Source organism: Corvus hawaiiensis, chromosome 8 (genome assembly GCF_020740725.1).
Source record: "Corvus hawaiiensis isolate bCorHaw1 chromosome 8, bCorHaw1.pri.cur, whole genome shotgun sequence".
Lineage (NCBI taxonomy): Eukaryota > Metazoa > Chordata > Aves > Passeriformes > Corvidae > Corvus > Corvus hawaiiensis.
Genome location: NC_063220.1, coordinates 17,019,690 through 17,046,416, shown reverse-complemented (window position 1 = coordinate 17,046,416; position 26,727 = coordinate 17,019,690). Strand labels below are relative to the sequence as shown.

The following is a 26,727-nucleotide window of genomic DNA, read 5'->3' as shown; positions in this document are numbered from 1 at the left end:
ACTCTTGTAGAGTGGACCACAACTGGTTCCATAGGCAAGAAGCAAAATCCTATCTTTTTTGAAAAAACCAAGGCTTTAATGTCTTTCATTCTGCATTCTGGTGTATTTGAGCTTACTCCTGGTAGGGAGACTATTAATATATATTTCTTCTTAATCAAGTGCTGTTATTGACAAATATATTAATTCAATGGCAAGCCATTAAAATGGGGGTGGGAGGAGGAGGCTGAGCATATGACAGAGGAGAAGAGAGGCAAAGGAGGGCGGGTTTGCTTGTCCTGGGGCAGATGGGGTTGGGAGGATCCAGTTGCATTCTTTTGGTATCAAAAGGGGTGCTAGAGAGTTAAAGAGTAATTTCAGTAAACAGAAACTTTGTTAAATAGTAAAATTCCTTGTAGGCAGAGGAACAGGGACAGCCACTGAGGTTACACAGTACTGAGAATTAGCACGTACCTCTGTGCTGGTAATACCTGTTCACTGCTAGAAGCAAGCCAGATTAAGCAATGTTCCTCATATATACCCTTCTCAGAATTTTGGAGGTTTTAAGTGCTCTTGTGATTTCTGAACATGTACTGTGCCCTTGGAGTTGCTGTCCTGACAGTGGTGGGGGGAAATAAAAAGCCTCAAGTTAGAAGTCTGAGTTTTATGTCTCAATGAATTTCACTGGTTCTTTAAGCAAGCAAAATGAGAAACTGCTCCAATGCCTCTGTGTAATCAATTTCAACATTTATGACTCAGACTATGAAACATGCAGTGCTGAATTATTCACTCTGGACCAAGAAGAAAAATAAGACAGCTTCTCTTACTACACTGTGAAATATTGTCGCAGGACAGCAGTGGTATGTTGAACTCCTAAAAATCCTCTTTGTGTTAACTAACTAAAAGTAGCAAAACATAACAGGCTTGGCTTTTGGATATACACAGTTTAATTCATAGTCTTTTGGGGTTTGTTTTTAAAACTGCACTTTTCTTAAAGCACAGGAAAAGCTGAAGTGAAAATATGTGCATTTGTTTATCGGAACAGCATGATGTAACATGATAATTGTTATTTCTGTTGCCTTTGATCTTCAGCACACAAGACAGTACAGCTTCAAGGTTGGGCAGGGTCACAGTCCCGCTGGCTCCTGGGCCTTTGCTATGGATGCCTGAAGTCGTCTTCATTTGACACCTTCACAGTACCCTAAAACACTCAACAAATGATCTGTGTCCAGCTTGTGAATGTCTTGGCATTTTTTCAGAAAGATCATGCCCTGAGACAACCTTTTTGCAGTTTGACTAGCTGTAAATAACCCAGACCTAATGCTAACTTTTCTTGAAAAGAAGCTATGAGGGAAAGCATTTTTCAGCCAAAAAAAACCCAACTAAATCAGGTATAAAACCATTTCACTTGAATTTGTACTTACTGGCTCAATCCAGAAAGCATCATTATTATCATACCAATTTTTAGGCAAAATCACCGATTTTTTTCTTCTCTCCCTGACAGATTAGCAGTCAGCCTGAGGAAAGAGTTATGCAAAGTCTGTATGCTCAGCAAGAAGTTGCCTGGATGATTACCTGAGTAAAATGTCCTACTACAGGCTTCAAGCTTCAGGGGAAAGCCTTTTTGCAGAAGCCTGGTCCTGGCTCCTGAGGACACTTCCATGGTCCATTTCTTCAAAGAGTGGGCTACAGCTCACTGAATGTCTCAGAGGTGCACCTTTCCCATGGCAGTGGGTGGTTACTGCCCTTGCAGATAAAGCAGGGGCTTTACATTTGGTTCTCTTCTCAACTTGAGAGAATTTGAATCCATGTGTCCTATTTCCAAGGCAACCACTTATCCTGGAAGAACACCCTTCTCTCCTTTTGAATGTGTTCTGCCAAACCAAAATTAATTAAATGGAAAGAAAGCATGAACACAAAGACACAAAAAGGCTGCAGGGTTGTGGGCTACAGCTTAGGGCAGTTGTGAGGAAGAGGGGAGATGTTGGATTTGTGTAAAGGATCAGGTCAGTTGGTTCCTGCCCCCAAGATGAGTTGTGTTTGGCACTTGAACAGTAATGTATGCCAGCATTTCTGGCAGTGAGGAGAGTAACCAGAACTCCCTGCTCACCCTGGAGTGCCCTGAGCATGGTGAGTGCTTCCCTGAGCAGTACCATGGCTTCAGCTGGTGAGATGGGGAGTGTTGCCTCACAGAGGAGGAAGATGTCACCCAGTGACAAAGGTATCCTGCTCAGAATCACAGCTTTCTTGCCCACAGACAGAAGCAGCCAAGCATCAGATTAACAAATTGAGAGAACCCCACCTCATCCTCTGTTCTACAGGAAGACGGGAGCTGCCGTGGCATCTGTCTGCATCTCTGAGACTTGGAAACCAACTGCCCCATGGCTGAGTGTTTCCTGCCACCGGGCTGAACTAAAGCCCTGCTTCTGGGTGTGGAGCAGGGTGAAGCAGAGCAGGATGCTGAGCATCTCTGCTTACCCTCAGCTGAGGCAGTTCTGGATGTATAAAGTGGTGCAGCTCAGGGCACCTGGATGGGGAAGTGGAAAAAGCAGGTATCTGTCAAATTGAGTTTTCTCCAGTGCTAGGAGGCAATCACGCAAAGAGAGTCTGGGATCAGGTATTTGAGTCCTGCACAACTCTTTTTTATGGACTTGTATGCTTTTTTGGTCTCCCTCTCTCTCACTGTTTGGTTTTGGGTTTTTTTACTTATCCCAGGTGCCTTGGTCTGAATTACCTCATTTCAAGAATCCTAGCAGGTCTCTGAAAGGATAAGAATTTAAAGAGATTAGGTACTTTTAGTGCAACTAAACATACGAAGTGTCCTCTAGTATACGGAAAAGCTAGTTTAAAACCTGCTTCCAGTTCCTCCATTTAATCTAAAGGTTGTCTGTTCAAGAAGCTTGAGAGGAGTGTTGCTCGTACTAGTACATAGTGATACAAAGAAATACTGCTTTTGGGGATGTGAAAATTTGGCTGTAATGATGTTTTAGCCTGGACATGCTCAGCCAGGACATGTTACAGGAAGAGGGATCAGCATTGGCTCACTCCTGCTCATTGGCAGGCATTCCATGTTACTGATGTCTCTGCTTTTGGAGCCAGAGAGAGGAGGCTGAAATGAAACTTAGGATAGGCAAGGAAAGAGTGATGTGTAAAATCGTGAATCTCGGCATTCTAATCACAACCATGGTTATAATTAGTGATATGGCAAAGATAAAATATGCAACGTGCCTGAGGGACCTATATATCCACTGCTCCCAGATTGCTATCTGACAAGCTAATTAACCATAACAATGTTGAAATACATACTCAGAATGGTTACTTGGGACTGGACTGACTATTCTTTCATTACAGTGAGATGGAGAAAGCAAAGAGAAACTTAAGAGTAAGGGAAGTAGTGAAATGAAGGACCTATTTCTCAACCAGAATGAAGGAGTCCAGGCTAGCAAACCTGCATTACAACTGATGTTGGAGGTGAGTGATCTCCCTACCTTGAAGAGACTTCTTTTCTTGTACTTACATTTTGGAGTGTCTTCCATTTTCTTTTGCCCAAGAGTGGGCACTTTTGAGTCACCAGGCTTTCTGTGGATGCCAGAACAAGAGCATAAGCAGTGGAATGACGATGGAGCATTTCCTCAGGTTAAGCAGAATGAGGCTCCAAATTTGGCTTACTGAATGAACAGCTTTCTCAGCTGTAGGTGCTTGGGTACATAGTGCTGAATGACTACATTTAAATACATCATTATTGTTTGGTGTGTGCTGACAGGTTCTGGTGCAGAGGGAAGAAATCCTTCATCTAAAGGAGAAAAATGCAGAGGTGGTCATAAATGACAATTGCTCTCTCCTGTGAAATGCTGATGTATCAACATGTGTTCTTGTCCTGCCTGCTTGGGACAGAGAGCTGGGATAATGAATGTTTTGTTGGTTTTGACGTGTAGAAGATGTCAGTCATGTGGAAAGTGTTTTCTGGAAAATTTCAGATGGGTTTCTATATTGACTACACCTACAATGGCTTGGCAGGGCACCCTGACAATGCTTTGTACGCTTGCAATGCACTGCCTCACACTTGCTTACGCTTTTGGTCTCTTTGCTGGGCATACTTCAATCCCCTTCTCTGTTGCTCAAACAGAATGGAGTGTTCCAAGGTCTATGAATTCAAATTACTGGTTCTGTCCCCTTACTCGAATGTGGCAATTTGAAGCGGAAGCCGTAGCTCATGCAGGGAAGTTGCACACTGTTGAAACAGTATGTCTAGAACCTTGGAACTATTAAAGAATTGCAAGTGAAACAGGACCCTTGTAAGTGAATTGTAGATCTCTAGCCAGACCCAGTTTCACTCCTGCCGCAGGTGGAGTCTGACATGGCAGAGAAAAGGCCTCTCTGCAGGAGATGGCACGTCAAAGGGGTCTGTTGCCTTTTTCATTGAGAATGTGTATGTACATCAGTTAGAAGGGCTTTTGGGAGTACCTTTCAAACTTTCAACTTCTTTTCTGCATTATTAGCATAGAGATGTATTTATGCCTGGCCTGATGCACCTCTTGAGTGCCTTATGTTTTTGCAGGAGTTGGCTGTTAAAGGAGCTGCTTACAGTGACTGGGAGGCTTGTGGTGGAAGCTCCTCTCTGTATGTGAATGTTGGAGTTACCTTCATTTCCTGAGTAATTGATGAGCAAATGAGAACACTTCCTCCAAACTGAAAATTCATTGTAGTTGAAGTTTAGGGAGCCCCAATGATGATTAAGCAATCCCAAACTATCTCATAAATTGAGAATTGAATAAGCTCATACTTTGTTCTGCTAAGAGATAAATGCCTGCGTTTAAACAAAATCTTTACAATTCCACTGTTCATTCACCCAAGAGCACCTCAGCACATTTTCTGTCCCTCACCACAATTTCTTGCTCTCTTTTTAGCCACTGATACCCCATTGTAGTACCAAACCTGGAAGGAGGGCATGGAGGGGGATTAAGAGACCAGTAGAGCTGTACTTGATTATTGCAGATGGTAAGAAAAGGTCATCACTTGCTTTAATTTTTCTGCCTTGCAAAAGTATGAAATGTCAACATACCACCATATTTTGGTTCAATATTTAAAACTATTGAAAGAAAAGAGTAAGATGTAGTAGAGGTAGCTGAGTATTGATTTTCATTTTAATACATGGGGGATTTCTGATTGAATAACAAAGCTCCACAATGCCAATAGACCAAAATGAAGTTTTGGCACAAAAGGCACATCTTGCAGTGCTTAATCAAGAAAATATCCTAAAAATTCAGATGGAAATCTTGCTGCAGGAAGGATCATTTTTGGCTATGAAGTATAAGAACAGCACCTACATTAATAAATTTTGACATGATATACTTACTTTCTTCTTTGTAAATGACTTGGTTTTTTTGTTTGTGCTTATAATGCTAAATCTCCTCCTTCCTGCAGAACCACAGAGCTTGCTTTTAAGTCCAGAAATTGTTATTGGCTTGTTTTCAGCTGATTCTCTTGACAAAAGTAGAGAGATCTGCCTCTCCCTGGAATGCATTAAAGTAGTGGATATGAATGTTATAAATATATGAAGAAATAAAGACATTTCTTCAAAATAAGTGAGCAGCATCTCCTACCTCAGCAGACACCTTGCCGCCTCCACTCAGCAATAGACAGAAACATGGCTGTTTGCATAGATGCCCTTCTTCTGAGCTGTTGCCTTCCATTTCAAATCTAATCTTTCTAAAGGACTCAGTCATATCAAGTTAAATCTAAACAAAGGAAGGTCTTGAAAAGTCAAACAAAGAAGCAGTATCATTTTACTGCAGCGTCAAAAAAATAAATAAAATATTTGCTATAATTTTTTATCCCCTGTGCAGACAGAAATGCTTTCTAGTCAGTCATGGTGACTGTTTTCTTTTCTCTGGGCTTTCGTGTTGAAGGAGAGGCAGAGGGTAACTCGGGACATCGGTAAGTGGCTTTTCTTGTAACATGAGATTTTCCTGCAGCACACAAGCAAGCACAGCATTTGTGTGTAACTCAGCACAAGCAGTCCTGCAGAGGTGACCACACTTAGTTATTGATGGAAAGATGACACGGCTCCCAAGCCGCGCAGAAGCGGCTCCCCGATGGCGTGCGTTAGTTCACATAGAAGGCATCCAGACTATGTCACTGCCAGACAGCTCTGCCTTATTAGGATGAGGCAGTTTTCTTCTGAGCCTGCGCCTTCCTGGGTTTTTCAGAGCCTCATGAATGGGTGGATACCAATCTGACTCCCACCTTTTTCATGCCAAAGTGGTTATCCTGTTTTAACATAAACGAGAGCCCCTTTCTTTAAGCTGTGTGTTGGCATTTCCTTGAGCCTGAATCTGCGGTTTTCTATCTTGGGAAGGTACAGACTGTGTTCATCGCCATCTGTGGGTGAAAGCTATATTCTTCACATGTTTAGGTTCACAACAAATCCTAAAGTGCTGGTGCAGTAGGGGGAATTTCTACCTGAACCTCTTCTCAATCTGTCAACAGTGTTTTTTGTGACATGGGAACTTCCTGAGGAACCACTCTAATATTAACAAGCAATTATTATTGAGACTACTTGGACCAGGGCTTGAATGGTGCTGTGAAGTAAACACAGATATGAAATGTGGGCACTGCAACTTTGGCATTAAGAGCATGTCTGGTTTTTCACACCAATAAATTCTTTGCTTTAAAAACCTGCCGCAGCAGAAAAAAACTTTAAGGAGGTTAACTGTGGTCACCCATTTCCCTAAAGAAACACAGCATACTAAACATGCTCTTTTTCAACACTGAGCAGACCCTGCGTGTTATGCAAGTGACAGCATTGGTCTCCAGTTGCAGACACTGAAGCTCCATTTAACGTGTATCTGCAGGGCAGCTGGGCACTTCTGCAGGTCTGTGGGCGGAAGTGCTGGAGTCTGGCAGCTCAGCAAGGAGTCACTTTGCTACTGGGAATGCGCTAGAAAGCCTTGTTGATTGAACTTGATTCTGATTTCCACCGTTTGAGGCAGTCTGGCCCAAAATGTTCAGGAAAGAAGGTATCCTGATATTTGCCTCCAGCTTCAAATAGATGGTTTTGCTGAAGCTGACAATTTACTCTTGTTTGTTCTCTGCTCTAATTTTGCAAACAAAGCAGGACTTTCTGAATGCTCAGAAAATGATTGACAATATTGTTCCAGAATAGACTTAACAAGGGTAACTTCTGCTTTTAGAAAAAGAAGTCAGACACATGACTCCTTTGAACATTTTCTGAGACCACATTTGTCAGTAATGGCTCTTTCCAGTAGTAAGCGTAGGCTTTTACAGCACCACGTTAGGAGTGGCTCTGGGGTCAGTGGTGAGGAGGCCAAGATTTGGAGTCCCACTGTGTTCAGTCCCACTTATTTTGTATTAATCACAAAAGGCTGACAAGTTCCCCAAGTGGTTTAGAATTTTTTTTCTGTTGTCTGAATTCCTGTTACGTCTATAACTAACAAAAGAGCAGAATAAAAAAAGAAAATTCCTCTCATTTCTTCTCCAAGTGAGAAGACCCAGTAACTACTCTGGGGGAATCTATCATTGCTATAGCATTTCATTCATTTTTCTGCAATAAACTGTTAATTCCAGGAGGAAGATATTACTCTTCTAGACTCTCAGTCCAATAGGTGATTCGTTTGTCCTAAGGATTTATGTCAGTTCTCTTATCTAAATTTCCCACTTACTTTAGAGCTGTTGTTTCTGTAAATTTTGCCAGGGACATCCCACAACATTTCCTGTTCTAGACTTTCACCAAAGCCAAAGAGCGCAGCAGCTACACCCATAACTTCCTTAGACAGATTCCTGAGAGAATGCATCATCTCCCTTTTCTTGGCTTGCTGTAACATGCTTAACTTTTATAGGCATTAGACCTTTTAACACTTTCTAAATTTATGCTAGCAAAGAGATGGGCAGCACAGAACCCTGAACTGCATCCATCACATTGCTCTGTGTTAAATATACCTGAGAATGCAATGCCTCTCGCCTCTCAGAGATTCTACTTTGTATCAAAGACATGTACTCTTAATTAATAAAAACTGAGAGAAGACCTCGAGCAGAGGTGTTCTGTAAATCATTAAATTCTCAGGTCTCAATCTGCAGAAAAAAAGACGTGTTTAGACTATTACACTTGTGCAGAGCATGACTACCTCCTCTTCAAGGATTATGGCTTTTGGTGAGGAAGAAGCATGCAGGGGGTGTGAAAAAAAGGAAATCAGAGGTGAAACATAATGCTGACCTGCATAATGCACCACTTCTTTAAATATATATGTTTTTATTAGCTACAAAAAGCTTATTTCTCCATTGTAAAATATTTGCAGTAGCAGCCTTATTACCATAACAGAATTCTGCTTCTAGTTACACTTGTAACACTAACAAAAGCTCTTTATAGCTGCTTTTACAATGATACCTGCTTAAGATAAGCTTGAAAACTCTCTAACATTTCATTTTTCTTAAAGACCATTCCTTGGCTGTTCATTATACTTGCTTCCCCACACCTGTTTTCTTGGAAATTCTGTATAAAAGCAGCATATTGGTTTTCAGTTCCTTTTTGTGAGCTTTCCCTTAACTCTGTAGGGCAGAAAGGTTTTGGAGGTTTTTTTAAAATCCTTTTTAACGTTGATTAGAAAACCATTTTGATTAAAGAATTCTCATGTTTGGTCCGCAGAGAACAGACTATAGTCAGAGAATCAGAAGATATCTCAAACAGCTACTGAAGTTTGAATGACTTAGAGTAGATCCACTATAAAGTGTCTTCCATCTGATACTTGCCTTCTTTGGCCTCACAGAGGAATTAATATATTCCCTTATGGTTCCCAGGAAGCTGGGCACGAGCTGCATCAGAGCAAGTGCTTTATAAATTACAAGTTTTGAGGTTTGTTTGGGTTGGTTGGTTGGCTTTGCTGTAAATGGGTTTGCATCTAATCTTGTTTCCACTGGTTTTATTGAAAGTAATACCTGCTAGTTGACCAAATTACAGCAGTATAATTCCCGCCAGAATGTAAGCATTAGAATATATAAAAATTAAAATCTCAGGGTCTCTGAATAATACAGAGAGGTATCTAGCATAAGATAGATTTATGGTCCTATCTGTTCATTTTCGTACTAAGCATCCAAACTCTAAATTCTATTTTAGGTAATCTTATTGTGACCTGAAAACTTAGCTGTTTTCCCTAAACAATCACTTTAAAACTTGGAAGCACCTCCAGAATGGCAGTTAAAAACAGTTTTGATGGTGTTCATCTCTGATGTGATTTCCATGTTATCAGACACCTGGCTTCATAGCTTTGCAAATTCTTTGTCTGAGAGAAAGGGACAGATTTGCTGGTGATAATAACTTTCTTACTGTATGAAGTACAGACTTAATAACTTCCAGGTAGTAAGATAAGGTTTCTCTCCTTCCATTGCTGCAGTTCTTGGCATGGGCTTTGCTGTTGTAGAGGGTCTGTCTCAGGAGCAGTTCCTCAGGTCTCCATCACTGACTTGTAACACTTTGGTTACTGTCTGGTCCCATCTAGACTGTACAGTACTTGGGGACGGGATCCAGCTGCTGAAGCCCCTCTAAGTCCCCTGTGGCTGCACAGTGACAGATGGCTGCTTTGTAAAGCCTGGGTGCACAAATGCAGTCTGATCTCTGCTGGGGCCGTGGGACACCGTGGTTCAGCTCCCCACATGCCAGAGCTGCTGCCGCTGCCTGGGCTTGCTGTGAAACCTTAGGCCAAGGTTGCCCACCTAATCCTCTGCAGGTGGCTGATAAAGCCCTGAGCTGGTTTGTGGCTTAGCTTGACATGCAGAAAAATGGGAACATGAAAGTAAAGACAGCCATGTCAGCCCCATGGGGCTGCTGTGGCACGAGCTGCACGCCTCCCTGCCTGCTGCAAGGCCGATGGATCCCTGCTCCAGCGCCTGTCCACAACAGGAATAAAGGCATACCAGCAATAGTGCTGCTGCTGGCTGCCAACACAAGAAATCCACTGACTGAGGCTCTGCTCACCTCTGCCTGCCTCCAACACATAGACTGGGCTGGTAGTGGAAGAAAATTTTCAAGGCAGTAATTTCTAGTGGCTGTCACCAGTTAGTGGCCACAAACACAGAGGCAGAGCAGAAATGCTTCTCTCATTCTTCCAAAAAATAAATGCCTCATCCATTTACTTGGCCTTACAGTAAAAAAAGAGAGCCTGTTAAAAGAATTTATCTGAAATTTTCTGCCTCTGAGCAGGTAGCTGATATAAAAAGATCAACATTTTCTAACAAAACAGGGCAGGGCTGGCTTTCATTTTATAATTTCAAGAAAACAATCTTTGGCTTTGTAGAAATAAATGAAGCACAGAGAGAGGCAGGGATACTGGCTTTGCTGAGTCCTTTGCTCAATTTTTCCCCCATGCTTTTCTGATCCCTCCTTAATTGATTATTTTGCTATTTAGTGTGGTTATTTTGGTGTGTAGGACTAGAGGACTAACTGGATGGTATCTTTCTCCCCCTACTGCATTTTTAAGATCCTTTGGAGAGTTTTCAGAACATACTTTCATCTCATGTAATTTAAACAGAATCTTTTTCTAGTAAGATTTATGAAGTCTTGATTTTAACTCTATTCCTTTTTTCATGTTTTTTAAAAGTGACATTAGAATCAGCACCAAACTCAAAAATAATCTGAGGTTTTCCGTAACATAAGACAGGGAAAAAAGATTTCCCCTGTTACTGGCCTGCTCAAGGCAGCTGAAGACTTGTATGGCTTCTGATGTAATTTTATCCCAGGCTTTGCTTGAAAAATTAGGTCTTTCAACACCCTCAATGAAGCCTGAAGTGCAGTACATGAAGTTAACCCATCACCTGGCCATCTTTGTCTCTGCTGTCCTGGAAGGAGGGACAGGACTGGCATAGCTCCTTCATACTGTAAAGGTGGCAAATTTTGGTTGAAGTAAATAATGCTTTAACTGTGGCACTTCTGTACCTGGGGAGTTGCTGTCTGAGAATCTTAGCTGAGGCCAGGGTTCCTTTATCGTTGACACTTGACATTTTAAATTCACATCTTTCTATGTCATATAACTTTGAGCCACCAATACTGGCGTCAATTAGATAAGGAGATTAATTTGTGCTGTTGTTGCAATATCTCTCGCAATACTCCACTGGTTTTCTAAGCTGCATGACAGGGAAGAGAGGTTAGGTCTGTCTTTTTCATGCTTGTGTGTTATCTATGCCAGAATGGGACTAACAGCACCGAAGTCCAATAATGTCTGCAAAATACTTTGTCATCATTGCTTGGACATGTTGGAAATTATAATGGGCTTGAAGCAGAGATTTTGGGCCTGGGATTCCTCTCCTTTTCCCTACAGGTGTTGCACAAAGTTCTTGTATTGTGAGAGTGAACAGTCACCTCTAATCCCCGCAGACATGTTCCTACTTGCTGTGTATGTCCTTCTAATGTCAGAACCCAGTATTGGATTAGTGCCAGGGTTAACATTAACATGCATTTCCTTAACATGGAGAAGAGGGACAGCACATGAATATTAACTTTGAAATGCCCCTGGCAGGTTTTGCCAGCCATCTGTCCAAACTTTGCAACAACAATCATTTATTTAGACTGAATATGGTGCTATGGTTAAGATCTGTATCACTTTCCATGGGATCTAACTTGCCTCTCTCCACTGTAACCAGTGCATCCCAGCACAGAGCTTTCTCAAGACATGTGGAGTGCTTAAATCATGTTTTGTTGTGTTTCAGAAAGAGAAGTCTCTCACTCTGAGAGAGACTTGCTCCAGAATGGCCAGCAGCCCAGTGCTTAGGGCTTAGGCACCAGCCAGGCAGCAGAGCCAGGGCAAAACAAGGGCTCTACCTGATAGGGAACAAGAACTTGGCCTGGACATGCCACGAGTGCCTTGAATGGCGGGTTGCTGTTGTTCAAAAGGTTTCTCTCTTTATTTTTATCAAGCAGAGAAGCTTTTTCTTTCAAAGCTAAAGTAAAAAAAAAAAAAATACATACATATATATATAATCTTACTTTGGCAACTACTACCTAAGAGCCTAGCAGTTTAAATTCCCCTAATAACACCTATATTAAGTAGGGAAGGTCTGTTCTGCTACATTTTACAAACCAGGACATGAGAACAACCATCCTGCAAGGTAAAATAACCCTAATAAAACAGAGCACTGACACAGTTCTTCTCCTAGTTGAACCAGGCAAGGCCTCTCTTAGTCTCGTACCCTGAGTGACACAGGCTATAGGCCAACATGGTAGCCACTGAAACATTTATACCTAATCCCCCTCTGTGGTATATCCCAGCTGGCTGGAAGACCTTCCAAACTTCCACCTCAGCCCAGGTAATAGAGGAATCTGGATCTGCCCTCTCATGTCTGAACATGAATTCAGAAATCAGGCTTGTATATACATTTTGAAAAGATACTTCTCAAAATCTTCTAGTAAGGCAAGCTAAAAAGCTATGATTTCCACAGGAAAAAAACACATGAGGTATGTCTTTCAAAGGCCTAACTATAGTGAAGTGTGATAATTGCCAACATGTGTATCTTATTTTCAAAATGTAATCCAGCCAATCTCAGTTAATAAACTGGATCATGTATTTGTTCACAGTATTCTTCTTTTAAAAGAGAAGTCCCATTTATAATAATCTCATACACATGAAAGTAATTTTATTTATGTCTTATTGGTTGGTCATGTTTTTAGAAGATACTTTATTCCAGTTTCACTAAAGCAAGGAATATTTTAGTTATGAATCTATTATTAAAGAAAAATCAGTGACACTTGTTTGTTTTCTAAGCACTGCAGACAAAGTGAGAATTATTTCTGGGTTTTCTGTTGTTCTACAACACTGGTACACCCTGAGCTTGCCCAAGAGCTCTGCCACATGCCAGGTAAGACTTTGTAACTGCAGCTGAATAGCCAGTATCACCTTATTTTCCTCTTTTGTTCCAGTCTTTCCCACAGCAAGTTCACATTTCAGGCATCTGCCAGATGGAAGTGCTGCTTTCACCCAGCACAACCTTGTAAAAACATCTTTCAAACACTGCTCTCTACATTGTCCAGATTGCATAATTCCCAGGCAAACTAAGCCAAATTAATGACTTTCTTTTTTTTAATCCCCACTCCAAAAGAGTAGAAAGCCTGTACATAGGAGTTTAAAGGAGCAAGGACTTGCTGACAAAACCTGTGATGAACTTAACATCACATTCAATTGTTTCTAACAGTTGCAAAACAGAATGTTCTCATTTCCAGTTCATTTCAGTTTTACATCAGATTTACACTAAGCCATGATTGTATTAATAGAGGGAAGTAAATAGTGATGGAGTTTTTGCTGGAATAGATACTTTTTCATCATTGTGCTTCAGCTTTTACATGAGGAACCCTTTTCACTGATCTAGTTTTTGTTGGATTAATATATTTATGTTCCCTATTTTCCTGTATTTTGCAATCCCAAAATAAGTATTTAACCATTAATCCCAAAAGGGCTTTTTAATATTTCTGCCTAGTTTTGCTCCCCTTACTTCCATATTCCTAGCAAGCAGATCAACTGTGAGATATCCATATTCCCTCTGAGCAGTGCCTTGCTTCCCAAAATCTTCCTGGACACCAGTGGATGTCCTTGTTATGTCTGGCAGTAGCTACCAAACTGTGATTTACCAGCCCAGTGAGATTCTGGCAGTTCCAACAGGGCAACTAGCCTGACAAAAATGCAATTGTTCATATAATTTATATGGTTGCAAGCCCAACAGGAGCAGGATAAAATGAAGGAAAATTTGGGAAGGAAATCTAGGGTAAAAGCTAAATAGCTGCGAACACAAACATCACAATCTGGCTCTTGATCATAAACAGTGTTGTTGAATGCCATAGGACTGTTGCAGATGTTTTGTGATGCAAAAGAGAGAGGCAATCCTTGGCATTTGATGATCACCTGTGCATGCCAGGATGCTTCATTCATAAAAACATTAACTTTGCACCCCAGTGGCTATCTGCACATACCATTTCAGCTCTGTTGTAGAAATTGTGCCAGTAGCTTGTATGGGCAAATGGAAATTATTATGCCTTGGCTTTATTCAGCTACAATATCATGAAGGATTTTTCTTTATAAGACTTCATCCTACTTACACCATGTGTTCCCGAATCATCCTACTTGTTTGGCTGTTTCAAAAGAACCACTTTACAAGCTTATCCTTGTGGTTGCTAAATGATAGAATAAAAGTTCAGTTCAAATGCAGAGCTAATTCCACAACATTTCATTTCTTCTAGTTTATTGTTTCATCATGTTTATTAAATGTTTAAGAGGTCAGTGTCTTGTAATACCCAAAGAATGGAAGTCAGTTAAGATCCACATCTAAAACTAATAAACCTGTCAAAACCTATAGGGTCTGAAAATAAACATCAGGTTCTTTTGTGATAATAACTCCATCTTTACAGAAATCTGCACTTCATAAAACTGGAATTGAATTGTTAGATTCATGCATCTGATTACTGTGAACAAGGGTGCTGGGTGCTCAGGAGACTGGCTGGGGGAATGGGCTAGGGCATGCAAAGCCACCTAGTTCTCCATCAGAAAACTTAGTGTGGGTGACAAAAGGCCATATGGAGGTATTGAGGGAAAAGCTGTCCTGAGTATTTAGATCAGTGAAGTGCCACACTTGTGAATACCAATTCTAGAAAGTCAAAATTTTCTAGGTCATTCAGCTCAGAAGTTGGAGGATGAGCAGTGAAAGTCTGAAACTCTGGTTCCTTCCTCCTTTGAGGTGTTTCCCCACCTTTGGGCTGCTCAATGACGCAGAGTAGGCTGGAGAAATTATTGCCACATGCTCATAGTGTTCACTCTCTTTGGCTGCACTGGTCTTGCTTTATGCTGCTCTGGCACCACAGAGCAGCCCTCAGTGCCCTCACCTTGGGTATTATAGCAGCAAGAGGCAGGCAGAAGCCACCGTGAGCCCCTGTGCTGATCTCTTGTAGCCCATTCCCAGTGGTTTTTGTTATTCAAGTTCTCAAGGTTAGAGTCCACCTGGATGCTCAACCAGACTTCAAGAGTCAGGCAGAAGCCAGGACAGAGGAAGGATCTCACTGCAAATTGCACCTTATGGTCTGATGAAAGTCGAAAATGAGTAAAGGAACAGGAGGGAACTTGAAAGGGTGAAGAGCCTGGACTTGCAGGTTATTTTCCTCAGTGTGGATGTTGCATGAAAGAACTGTGGCAAGAGCCTCTGAAAGCACATTTGAAATGCTGACACCCCAGGCAACAGGTTGGACACATGGTTGTCCTGACCTCAGCTAAGGTACATGGAAAAGATTTCCAGCTTCATAATGCATGTCCTTCCATTTGATCAAATGACATAAGGCTGTGTTTTGGGAGGTTATCTAAATTTATTTGTGGCCATCAGAATGTGAAAGGAATGCAGATGGAAGGTTGATTTGTTTTGGGTTTGTTTGTTTGTTTTGTTTTTTTACTACAAGAGAAGTGAGGTCTAGTGGAAACTATTTACTCCGAAGTGGAAACTTTCGTAGCTCCAGACATGTAGGTGCCTAAGTAGACCTTGCTTCCTTGCTCAGGCAATGGATACGATGTCAAACTGACCTGGAGGATTAAACAGTATTTTGTTTAGGGGTACTGCTATGAGAATTTCCAGCGTGGAAATCAAAGGTGTCTTTGGCTTAAAGAGAAAGAAAACTAAGGATTAAGTGTTAGCAGCCTTACTTTTTTTACTAATGAGGACTTAACTGGTTAACTGTGGTGTTAACCCCATGACACTACAAACTGTAGGAGACACTGAAAAGTAAAAATGAGGAAATACAGAAATGAGAGCTTTAACTGTCAAATGAAGATGGGTTTATAGTATTCATGCAGACAATATAGAAAAGTGGCAGTATTTGCCTTTTGTATAGGTCCTGTTGAAATAATTAGTGCTAAAGAGATGAAGCTTTGGAGAGTCCTGATATGCCATGAAATATTCATTTCTAGTAAGTCATTTAAATTAGAAGCATTGAAAAGAGGAATTATTCCAAGACTTCTCACAGTCTGTTGAACTGTTAGATGGGAATAAGGAGGGGGAGTGGGGAAGGAAAAGTTGTTTTGGTTTTGCTTTCTTTTGTAACTCAAAGCCTGAGCTGTAGTTTACCACTATTATTGATGAATCCCTTGCTATTTCACTCATGTAGTCACACGATGCTGACCAAAACTAGGAAGGAAATGTTTGAAACATGTACCTAAGCCCCTTCTCCTGTTTCAGCAATTTGTATTGTGGGATCTAGAGTAATACCAACCAGGAAAACTGCCCAAGGTGTTGGTTAACACTTTGTGGAAGATTTATTACCACCCAAAACATGAGAAATTCTTCTCAGTTGACTGACATTATAGTAGTAGTGAGATCTCAATAGGAAAAAAAAGCATGTACTGTGGCAATGTTTGAAAAAATTCCCATTGCACTACTGTGTTGCCAGCCAATGTCATCCACATCTGCTTGGTAGTAAAAAAGATTTTCAGCATTTCTTCTTACTGAAATGAAACATTTTATATATATATATTTCATTTTAAATTATATCACATACATTTAGTTCTACTTCGAAAACAAGGTTCACACCACTTGTAGTTTGGCTTCACTTCCTATCACTCAATTCTCTCTTTTTTCAATCATCTTTACGCAGAAACTCCACTACGCCAACCAATTTTAAGCAGGATGCCTTAGATTAAATGGGCCCAAGCTTATGCAGCAGAGAATAAAGTGCATAATGCTACAGCTTTAAAGGAAATGCCATCAGAGGAGTTTCACCCACAGACTGGGAGTCTGGAGTCTGACCTACCATGTGAGCTGAGCTCACAGGAACTGCAAGTTCATCACAGTTAGTGCTTTGCCCACGAGGCTACAACAAGCCAGGAGAACAGTCAGGTGGTCACTGGAGACCTTTCCATCACGAGCAAATGGAAAACTACTGAGGCAGGGACATCTTCTGTCCTTGACCTGTGTTTCCAGCTGTCTGTTACCAATAATAATTCTTACTTGTTTGGGTTGGGACTGTGTTATCCTTGGTGCAGTACAAAGACTCAAGTGATTTTTTTTTTTCCTGCTTGAAATGCGTTTGCCTGTGGACACTGGCGGCAGACTGGTCTCTGTTTTATTCTCTTGATAAATCTACAAGAGAGCCAGAGATGCTGGATTTCTGTCTGCAGAGTACCACTGCAATGCTGAACTCTGGTGGGACCACGTTCAACCACAGGACAGATCCCTAAGGTTAAGTGGACCCTCCTTAACCCAGAGGTCACAACTTTGTAGCCATCCAACAGGGTTCCACAATCATTCATCAAAAGTGCTCATAGTTTAAGAGGTAGTGCTTCAAACTCATTAGATACCCATCAGTGTTAAGATGAATCTTCAACTAGACTGGAAAAAGACACTGAGCAAAGTCCTTCTATTTGGAAACAATATTTTTTCTAGAAAACAGTAAGTTTTACCCTCTCTCACCTTCCCTGCATATCAATTCTTCAAATGGCTGAGCAGCCCATAACAGAGTTATTTCCTTATTTCTATCTATTAGCACTCATTTATCATGAGTTGTATCATCTGTTGTATCACACACAGATTGTCAGCTGTCTTTGGGCCCTTCTATTCCAGCTCTGAACAACATTGAGCATGACAGATTCAGGGACTCCAGAAATAGGGAAGAATAATGTCTGTAGAGAACTCTACTAGCTTCTGAACTGTAGCTCTTGGAAGTGTGGACAGAAATCCAAATTCATATTATTTTACCACAGTTTTCCCCATTCACAGGGTCAGTAAAGTGAAACCTGTCCCTCCAAAGTTGTTGCAGTGCTGAGCCAGTTGCCCTCTCAGTAATGCTCCTGAGAAGAATGGGCACAAAATGAGTCTTTTGGGGTGTCACTCCTCATGGGCAGAATAAAAAACTGCCAACAGATTCCTAAATGTACCATTGTTTAGGAAAGACATGTTACCAACAGCTCCATGCAAATGTCTGCCAACTTGTTTTTGCAGACTAGGTATTGCACATGTGCATATTAAACATCATTTTTCTCCTGAACAGCCTTAAGTACTTCATGAATACTATAAAAGAACAAATAACACTTTTAAAGCAAACTTGGTGCTCTGTCACCCCTTTGTCCTCATAGTATACAGTTATTATAAACATAAAAGTGTGACAAAGTAAAAAATAATTAAAACCCCCTACATAGATGTCACTCTGTACTTTATTAAAATTAGTACCTATAGCATAAGCAAATGGAGAGCAACTTTTTCAAATTAACTATAAAGGTGATGAAACCTTTATCTTCATACAGGTTTTGGATTGTTAATTTTGGGAGCACACCTTTTAGATGCAATTATAAGGCTCATCTGGTTTTATAGCAAATAAATAATTACTGTGTGCAAATCTAACCCCAGTGGTGTTTGCATGGTGTTATGTTCTGCTGGACACACAGTTCTGTGCACTCAGTGGCCCTCTTGTACATATCAGATGTTGTCAACATTTTGGCATGGAATTCACTCAGTGCCACTTTCTGGATCCGTGCTCATGGCCCCGAGGTGCCACATTGCTCCTGTGGGCAGAGTGAGCAGACAGTTGCATCATCTTGCTCTTGCACCTGTTCTGGAGGTATTTATTTTCCTCTGCCTCTTCTGTTGCTATATTGATGCTCAGACAGAAAAGGGAGATGGAGTGATTTAACAGTAATGCAAGAGTATTTTACAACATGTGAGTATAAAAGCACTAGTTTTAATGAGTATGTCTGGAATTATTAAAATGCATAGCAGCAGAGACACAAAAGAACAAGTTATTTGTTTTTATTATAACTGGCAATTTACTAAGAAGCAGATTGTTGTTAATGAAACTACTCATATGGGTAAAATAGGCAGGAGTTGGCTCTACAGCTCTCTAAGGCTGAAATTTAATCACTTTGGTTAATTTGGTATTTATCCAGAATATTTTATTACCTTATTGTCCTTCACAAGTAACTCAGTGTGTACATTTCTCTGCTCCCCCTTTTCTGATTCTATGATTGTAGAACCTGAAGGTATCAATTTAAATAATTCAGCAGATGCTGCTGTCTGTAACCATAACTTCATACAGGATCTTGGATACTTTTTCTAAAAAGATTGTCAGAACAAGTCTTCTCTCCTGGATGCTCTCTTAAACCACAGTCATGGTGTGCCACCCAGAGTTGGGATGGCAGAGCCTGGGCACAGAGTAGCTTTGGAGAGAAGATTAGGTCCCTTCCTGTCAAGTATCCCATTTTTCCCTAGAGATGAGTGACTTTAAATACAGCTTAAAAATAAATGCATCTTCCCATGAAAAAACACAGGGAAGAAAACAAGATCTCCAGTAGCTACATAGATACAATGTGTGGGGGAAAATTGATGCCTAATATGGTGCAAATGATTACCTATGCATGTTTTATTTAGCTATGACTCACTTCTAAACAGATCATTCCTCATCCCGCAAGGGACAGAGTGGAGAGAGGGATAAAGAATGTCAACCCAGCCCCAGCTTATCTTGCTGGCAACACAAGAAGGCTTCCTTAAAATGTCCATTTTCCCTCTTCTGTGGTGACTTCTACTGGGACCAACATTCCATGTCCCCCTCTGCACACGATAACACTCTGCATTTCCATGTGCCCAACAGTATTTTTAGCACACGTTACAATTCCCTAGATGGGAAGCAAAACCACAATGCTGTATCTCAGTCCAATGGTATCACTTCAGGCCACAGCCATGAGCTGGTACTTAAGTCATACATCCTTAATTATATCAGATACATACTGGGATCACATTCTGTGCCCTGGAAGGTTGCTGTGGCATGTCATGTGTCAAATCACACCACGAGCAAAAAATATTCACTGCACCTTTTTCGGGCAGTTCTTGCAAAATACAACCTGCATGCACATTCCTCTTCTGTGCGTGTGTAGGCAGCCAGACACCAGCGGTGAACTTGGGCTCTGAATCCCAGGGGTGCCCTGTTGGAGTCTCTCCCAGGGGTTGATTTAGTCGCCCTTTCCTGCACAGCACTTACTTCAGTGTGGTGAGTTCCAGCCTTGGAGCTGGTGCCCGACCTTCAGTCTGAGCCACTGCTGAGCCCAGACCCCGCTCCTGGCCCTCACCATCTTTTCACAGATGATGTACCAACCTTTCTGAGTTTTTCCTGGGTTTAAGCACAACCAGCGCCCCACATGACCACAAAATATGCTCCTGCAAACACAGGGGAAGGTAGGATGCCAGCAGGTAGCTGTAGGGTGGAAAAGGGTGGACAGTTTCTTTCAAACCAGAACAGAAAGCATTCATGAAACTCCAGGTATTACTGACTATCAACAGCACGAGCAACCCACCAAAAATATCCACCTTCCATTTGTCTCACTTGAAGATAGGTACAGAGGAAACTCTTGAGAGATAGAAATCTCTGGCATAAACCATGATGTTTCCTGAGGGGAAACATTGCAACGAGACCTGATGTTCATGGAGGCTTAAGAGACACAAAAAGCATCTAGACAAAGCATGTTCCATGCATTCTTCTGCCCGTATATTTCTGGGTCGTCTCATTTTTATGCCCACTAGGGAAAAATACAATCTCTAAATTTTTATATCTATTTTTTCAAAACCAAACCCTTGTGGGTTTGGGGCTTTTTATTTTTTTAATCTGTGAAATTATTTTAACATTTTGAAATTACTAAAAAAATTCAGAATTTTACCACACTAAGGGTTATAGGATTTTTAACAAGCATGATTTGGTTCAACCTCCATGTTTTTAGAGTTAAGAATATGGACCCTGAGTTTTCTGTAAATAAGCTTTTAGAGAAATAATTCACAGAGTACACAATGACCAGAAAACATGTTTGCTATTTCACAGGGGCAGCTGTAGCGGGAGGAGAAGAGACTTCTGACCAGGTTCCCACCAAATGATGGTGTGAGATATGTGACCTTCCTAATAAAATTCTGGAGCATCTGTTTAAGAGTAAGCTCCCACTGGCATGATTTCAAATCCTGACCAGAAACTAGTTCTCATCCACAGCTGTCTAAAGCCCAAATAAATTAGCTCAGGTTTTTCACATTGCTTCATTCTGAGAGGAGAGACTAAAATGTTTACATATCGTGAGTATTGCAGGTGTGCAAATCTTGGCCACTAAATAGAGCTTGATATGGTTTCATCTATTATTTTGATACAGCTGAACATTTTATGAAGTAGATTTTAGAAGAGAAATTACTGCTGAAGACCTCCAAAAAGAGGTATAGCCAGTGAGTGTTGAAATTCTATCATTTCTCAGAGAAAATAAAATTACTGAGTATTGAATATGTACTATGTATGAGCAAATGTTTCAAGCTTATAATCTTGTGACAGGTCTTTATTCATATTTGGATCTTGTTTGATGCAGTGGAATGAAAGGGTCTAAATTTAAAAACATTTTTCTGCAACCATTGTGACAACTTCTCTTTGTTTTTTAAATAGATGGGGGATGCCTCCCCAAGAAGAGTAGAATAAAGAAGTCATGCACACTAGCTTGTACTGGCACAAGTGCTTTTACGAAGAGTAAATTGCTCACTGGAAAAAAATACAGCTATGAATTTGAAGGTTGTGTTAAATGACTAAGTTCAGCTGAAACCTAATCACAGTCCTTGCAACCTGTAAGTATTCTTAAAACTGACAAAATTAACAAAAACCTACATATCATAATATGAGAGGTTTTTATATATCAACATGATTGCAAATAATTGGATATTGCCTCCACTTGTTACAAATGGAAACTCGTGCTGCAGATGGATCTCTGACTGCAAGACCTCTGACTAGACAGGCCCTCCCTGGCTTTACCTTCCCCATCCTGTCTTTCAGGGTACTTAAAAGGAAAGAGGACAGGGTGTATGTCATGTTTACATTGACCTGCCATCTCCTGAAGCTGTTGGCAGGACATTCTGCAAGAAAGCTCCTGTGTTTCACAATCTCCTAGTTTTGTTTTCTAGTCTACCAGAGCTTAGTTTATGGCAGAGGGCATTCTCTGGCTGCACAAAATAGAGCAAAGGAGTCCACTTGTGGTTATATATATTTGGGTTGATTTGCTCTGTGAGGGGCAGTTTGTTACCACTCAGTGCTGTAGATCACTGAACATAAGTGATCCATACTACTACAAGTTTTCTGAGTCGTTATGCCTTAGACTTTAATGCACATACTCAATAAATACCATAGTGGAGGTAGAGCTGTACCCTGCAATGATTCCTGGAGGAGGAGGTTTCAGTGATCCCTGAAAGAAGGTCCTTCCTTGTCTAAATGGGATTGTTAGAAAACCTTCCCAGTGCTGGGGATTTTGCCTGCCTTTTCACTGTGCTATCAAGCAATATGTTAGCATTTTGGGTAGCATTTCAGATGTTTTCCCAATTATTTTTCTTTATGGTGACTCCATGAGGACAGTTCTGCTTCACCAAAAATTACCATTATTTACACCTGTTTCCAGGGCACACCATCTTTGGATTACCACTCTAATGTGATTACTTACCTTCTTATTCCTCACTGTTCAGGACTGTAATGCTGGAGAAGGGAGTAATGCTGGAGGAAGGTGACAGAGTAAGATTTTGTATAGTTAAAAGAGAGAGAAAACTAAAGGATCTGCAACCACTGCATAAATAAGCCACTTGACACCTTTAAAAGCTTCAACTTACTCTATTTTTGGAATAAATCTAGCATCTGTGCTGACAGCTTACATGCCAAGTTCCAGCTTGATGCAAATTTGAGAAATCCTGAACAAAAACTGCTAAATCTCAGGAGCATATAAACACTACCTGATCCTAACTGACATTCAAAACAGACACTAGCTAAGCTGCAGTATTTATATAGTACACTACTTCATACTCTGAAAGATTAGTTTCTATCTTCTTTAGGCTTGTTTTACCCAGTGTACAATTAGGTCACCTGAAAGGTTATTATAAATAGAACTACTTGGATAAACACAAATGATGTTATAATTTGTCACCACTGTCTTGGGAAGGAGCCTGTGCTCCTGCAATGCTCTCCAGCAAATCAGGCACCTTTATACCCAGTAACAGTAAATTCTGCACTATCAACTGAAAATGTAGGAGACTGTGTGTATTGGGTTGACCCTGGCTGGGTGCCAGACACCCACCAAAGCCTCTCTATGACTCCTCTCCACAGCTGGACAGGGGAGAGAAAATATAACAAAGGGTTCCTGGGTCGAGAGAAGGACAGAGAGAGATCACTCACCAAACACCATCATGGGCAAAACAGATGCAAATTAGAGATACTAACTGAATTTATTACTAACAGAACCACAGCAGGATAATGAGAAATAAAACACGACCTTCAAAACACCTTCCCCCAGCTCTACCTCCTCCCCAGTGGTGGAGCAGGGCAATCAGAGAATGGGCGTTATGGTCAGTTCATCAGACATTATTTCTGCTGCTTCTCAGGGAGAGGAGTCCTTCCCTTGCTCCAGCGTGTTTTCAAGAATCATTATAATTTATACAGGGAACTGGTCCAGCTGTTTGTTTTATTATCTCTTATTTATATTAGAATAGTGTTTTGTAACTCCAGGATTCTCTACTGCCTTACTGTGTGTCTCAGGAACTTCACTGAAGATGAAGGTATTTGTAAAAAAAAAGCCATTAAAATATTTATTTTTTTTAAGGAGAACAAGTGCAGGAAAAATTTAAAGGGAAAAAATTTCTTAAAAGATAATTTGGGAGAAAGTCAGATATGTGAACCCTATTATCTAGACCAGTTCTTTGCTTTTATAAAGTTTCTGCCCCTAGAGTCAAGCACTGTGGTGGAGTTTTTTTAATACAGGGATACTGTGTGGGGTAAGGACAGAAGATGGGATTATTAACCACTTGGTGCACATTTCCTCTGGAGGGGAGAGAAACAAAACAGCATTATTTGTTCATTTATTAAGTAAATTTAGTCACCATTACATTAGTTGTGTTTGCATCACTCCTTTTATCCCACACAAACTGTGGAGTTTTTGTGCTATTTTGTTGGACAAGGAGGTTTTACTAGAATAGACACTGTTTAGGAAGGAACAAATTTTGAGTGAGTATGATTATTTATGTAAAAGAAGCTAGACAATATCCATAAAACACATCTTGATCTTATTCACTTACATTTGTGCTTTTTTTTTAAAGGCCCTTGGTGAATGCACTTCTGCAACATGCACTGAGTGCTGTCTGTAGCCACGTGCCAGTGGTGCCGGGTGTTTGAGTGGCATCCACATTGCACAGTAGAGGGATGCCCTTGGCACTCACCCATAAGCAATTCTTGTGCTTCTGTAAAATCATGAGTTGTGTCACTTGCTGCCTCTGCTGGCACACAGGGAGCTTCTTGTGTCTGAGCCGACATTGACTGAAGAAATGTCCTGAAGCTGCTGCCTTCCCTCAAATCTGCTGTGAAACCTCAGGTGTACTCCTCAGAGGTATGAACATTTCAGTCTGTATGTGTGATGGGCCTGTAGTGACACTACAGAACAGCTGGGGTCTTGTTGGGAGTTCTCTCCCTGCTGTGATTTTGGTCTGTGGCTGCCATAGCACTGCATGGTGTTCCTTGTCTCTACTCTCATAGCTACTCCAGGCAAGTTGCTGAAAAGCAGCCAGTGGGCCTATAGTAGTGCCTAATGGGAAATTTGCAACTGACAGCAGTGGGGGAAAGTTAAGAAAATCTTGTGAAAGAGTTGGGTTTGAAACTGATGGTGTTTACAGGAGACAGGAGAGAGAGCCCTCGTATACTTTTAGAAACAACTGGCTTTCTCACACAGCTTGCCCTGAGCAGGGAAGATGGGAAAGTAAAGCAGCCATTGAAGAGGGAAGGCTGAGCCTAGGAAAGCCAGGCTGACATAGCACCCAATGGGTTCTGCTTGGCCAGGTGCTGAGCTGGGGCACATCAGTGCCTGTGCTACAATTCTGCAGGTGGATCCAAACAGACTCCAGCAGCACATGAGGAACCAGATTTTGGGAGGACTGTCCTCAGGGCTTGCTCTGCTTCAGGAACAGCACCACTAACACTTACAGAGGCCCCCATTCACTTGGGGTTCCCCTAGGTTTGTAACCATAGTTGACAAGCAGAGGTGATTTATCTTACAGACCAGCCTGAGAAGCATGGCAGGAAGATTGCAGATTCATTGGCAAGGCCTGCACCATTCAGTGGGAGGGCAGAATCTGCCCCAGCCCTCTGATTCTAGCTACCATCATGTGTGCCAGAGGCCTTTCTTCCTTAGGAGATTCAAGACCTCCACAAATTTAGACATCTCTCCTGTTTGTAGAAGTTAGCCATTAATAGGAAAGGCAATTAGAGTTAGCTAACCAAGATACTTGAAGAAGCAAGCACTGTATGCTTCCCACTTAGACATTACAAAGGAAATACCACATGATGCATTAAAAATGTGAAATTCTTGACAGTCTGCAAGCATCCAGCTCTTAATCCTGCCCAAACCAACATATGGGGTTAATATCGTCTATGCCAATTGACCTAACGGTTTCAAGGATACTCATGCAAATCACTGTGTACATGATCTTATCCCATATTTATTTTCATTAAAGCTCGAAATCTAGGTATTTCTACCACGTCAAACATGTCTGTGAGCTAATAAGTAATTTCCAAACGCCAGGAACCCGGAGCGCGATGCTTGCTCAGCGAGGCCAGCCCCCTTCCCTGGAAAAGCCGCTGTGCCGGCGCTGGAGGGAGCTGCAGCCCCGGCTACTGCCGCCTCCACCGGCACCCTCCGTTCGCTCCCCAGCACCCTCTGTTCCTCCAGTTCCTCCTAGCTAAAGAGGATGAGCATCTTGAAATTATTTAAATTGTATCTCTCGCTGTCACTTCAGTTCAAGAACGCTGTCTTTTTAAGAAATCGGACTTGATTGTTAACCACTAAGTAAGCGGATATTTGCAAAGCCATGCTAAGCAAATGTTAATTCTAACAGTATTTTACCATTTTAGAGGTCACATGACAAAAGGTACAGAAGCTACTTTCTGAATTAAGCATTATTACTGCTTCCTCATTTGAAACTTCTGTAGCATGGCATGTTTGTTTCTTATTTCCAATTTGAATAGAAATTGGATAAAATTCTGTGCCTAATATCTGCCTCTATCTCATTTAAAAATAAATTCCAGATCAGACATGACAAAGGTAGTGAGTTATCTCCCGACCTTAATGTCTGTCCCTTGCTATACCTTGAGAAAGGCTATGCTACTGTTATATTCTGTACAAGTGAAATTAACTGAAATTTAGATTGAATAACCAACACCAGCTTTCTGGATAGAAGAAATGGAAACCTTAGTGAAGTTGAGAGCTCACTAAGTGAATGCTCTTCATTTGGTGAGTTTTTCTCTCTCCATATCTTTCTTCCAGTGTTTGCATAAACTGCGTTAACACAGATAAGCTCACTCTGAAAAAGCCATTGCATTTCTAAAACAGAGGCTAATGATTTCTTTCAACCCAAAGACCCTGTTCGATGGCAGGAGGTAATATAATATTCACCTTATTCAGGCAGACGAAAATGAGTTAATAACTAACCTAGAAGATCATGTATAGCTTAGGTGCCAGAGTGCCTAAGCCTTTTTCAGTTGGCTGGTACAGCTGTTGTACTGCACCAGTCAGTGATGACAAGGAACCCAAAGTGAAAGCATAATGATGCAGACAAGACAGAACTTCTGATTACCTCTTTCTTCTCTGTACTAGGAATGCCCAAGCTGGATGCATCCCATCTGGTGATGTACCTTCAATCAAAAGTTTACCATTTGCCAAAGAGAAAGATATAATTGTCTGCCAAGACAAACCAACT

At 41.1% G+C, this 26,727-nt stretch overlaps 1 long non-coding RNA gene across 1 annotated transcript; it reads left to right on the top strand.

Moving 5' to 3' along the window:
• Nucleotides 1-2,815: 2,815 nt before the first annotated feature.
• On the top strand, nucleotides 2,816-26,727 carry LOC125329511. Its single transcript, XR_007205182.1, has 5 exons — nucleotides 2,816-3,447; nucleotides 4,884-4,974; nucleotides 21,401-21,576; nucleotides 24,079-24,365; nucleotides 26,625-26,727. It is a non-coding gene; the product is annotated as an uncharacterized LOC125329511 (long non-coding RNA).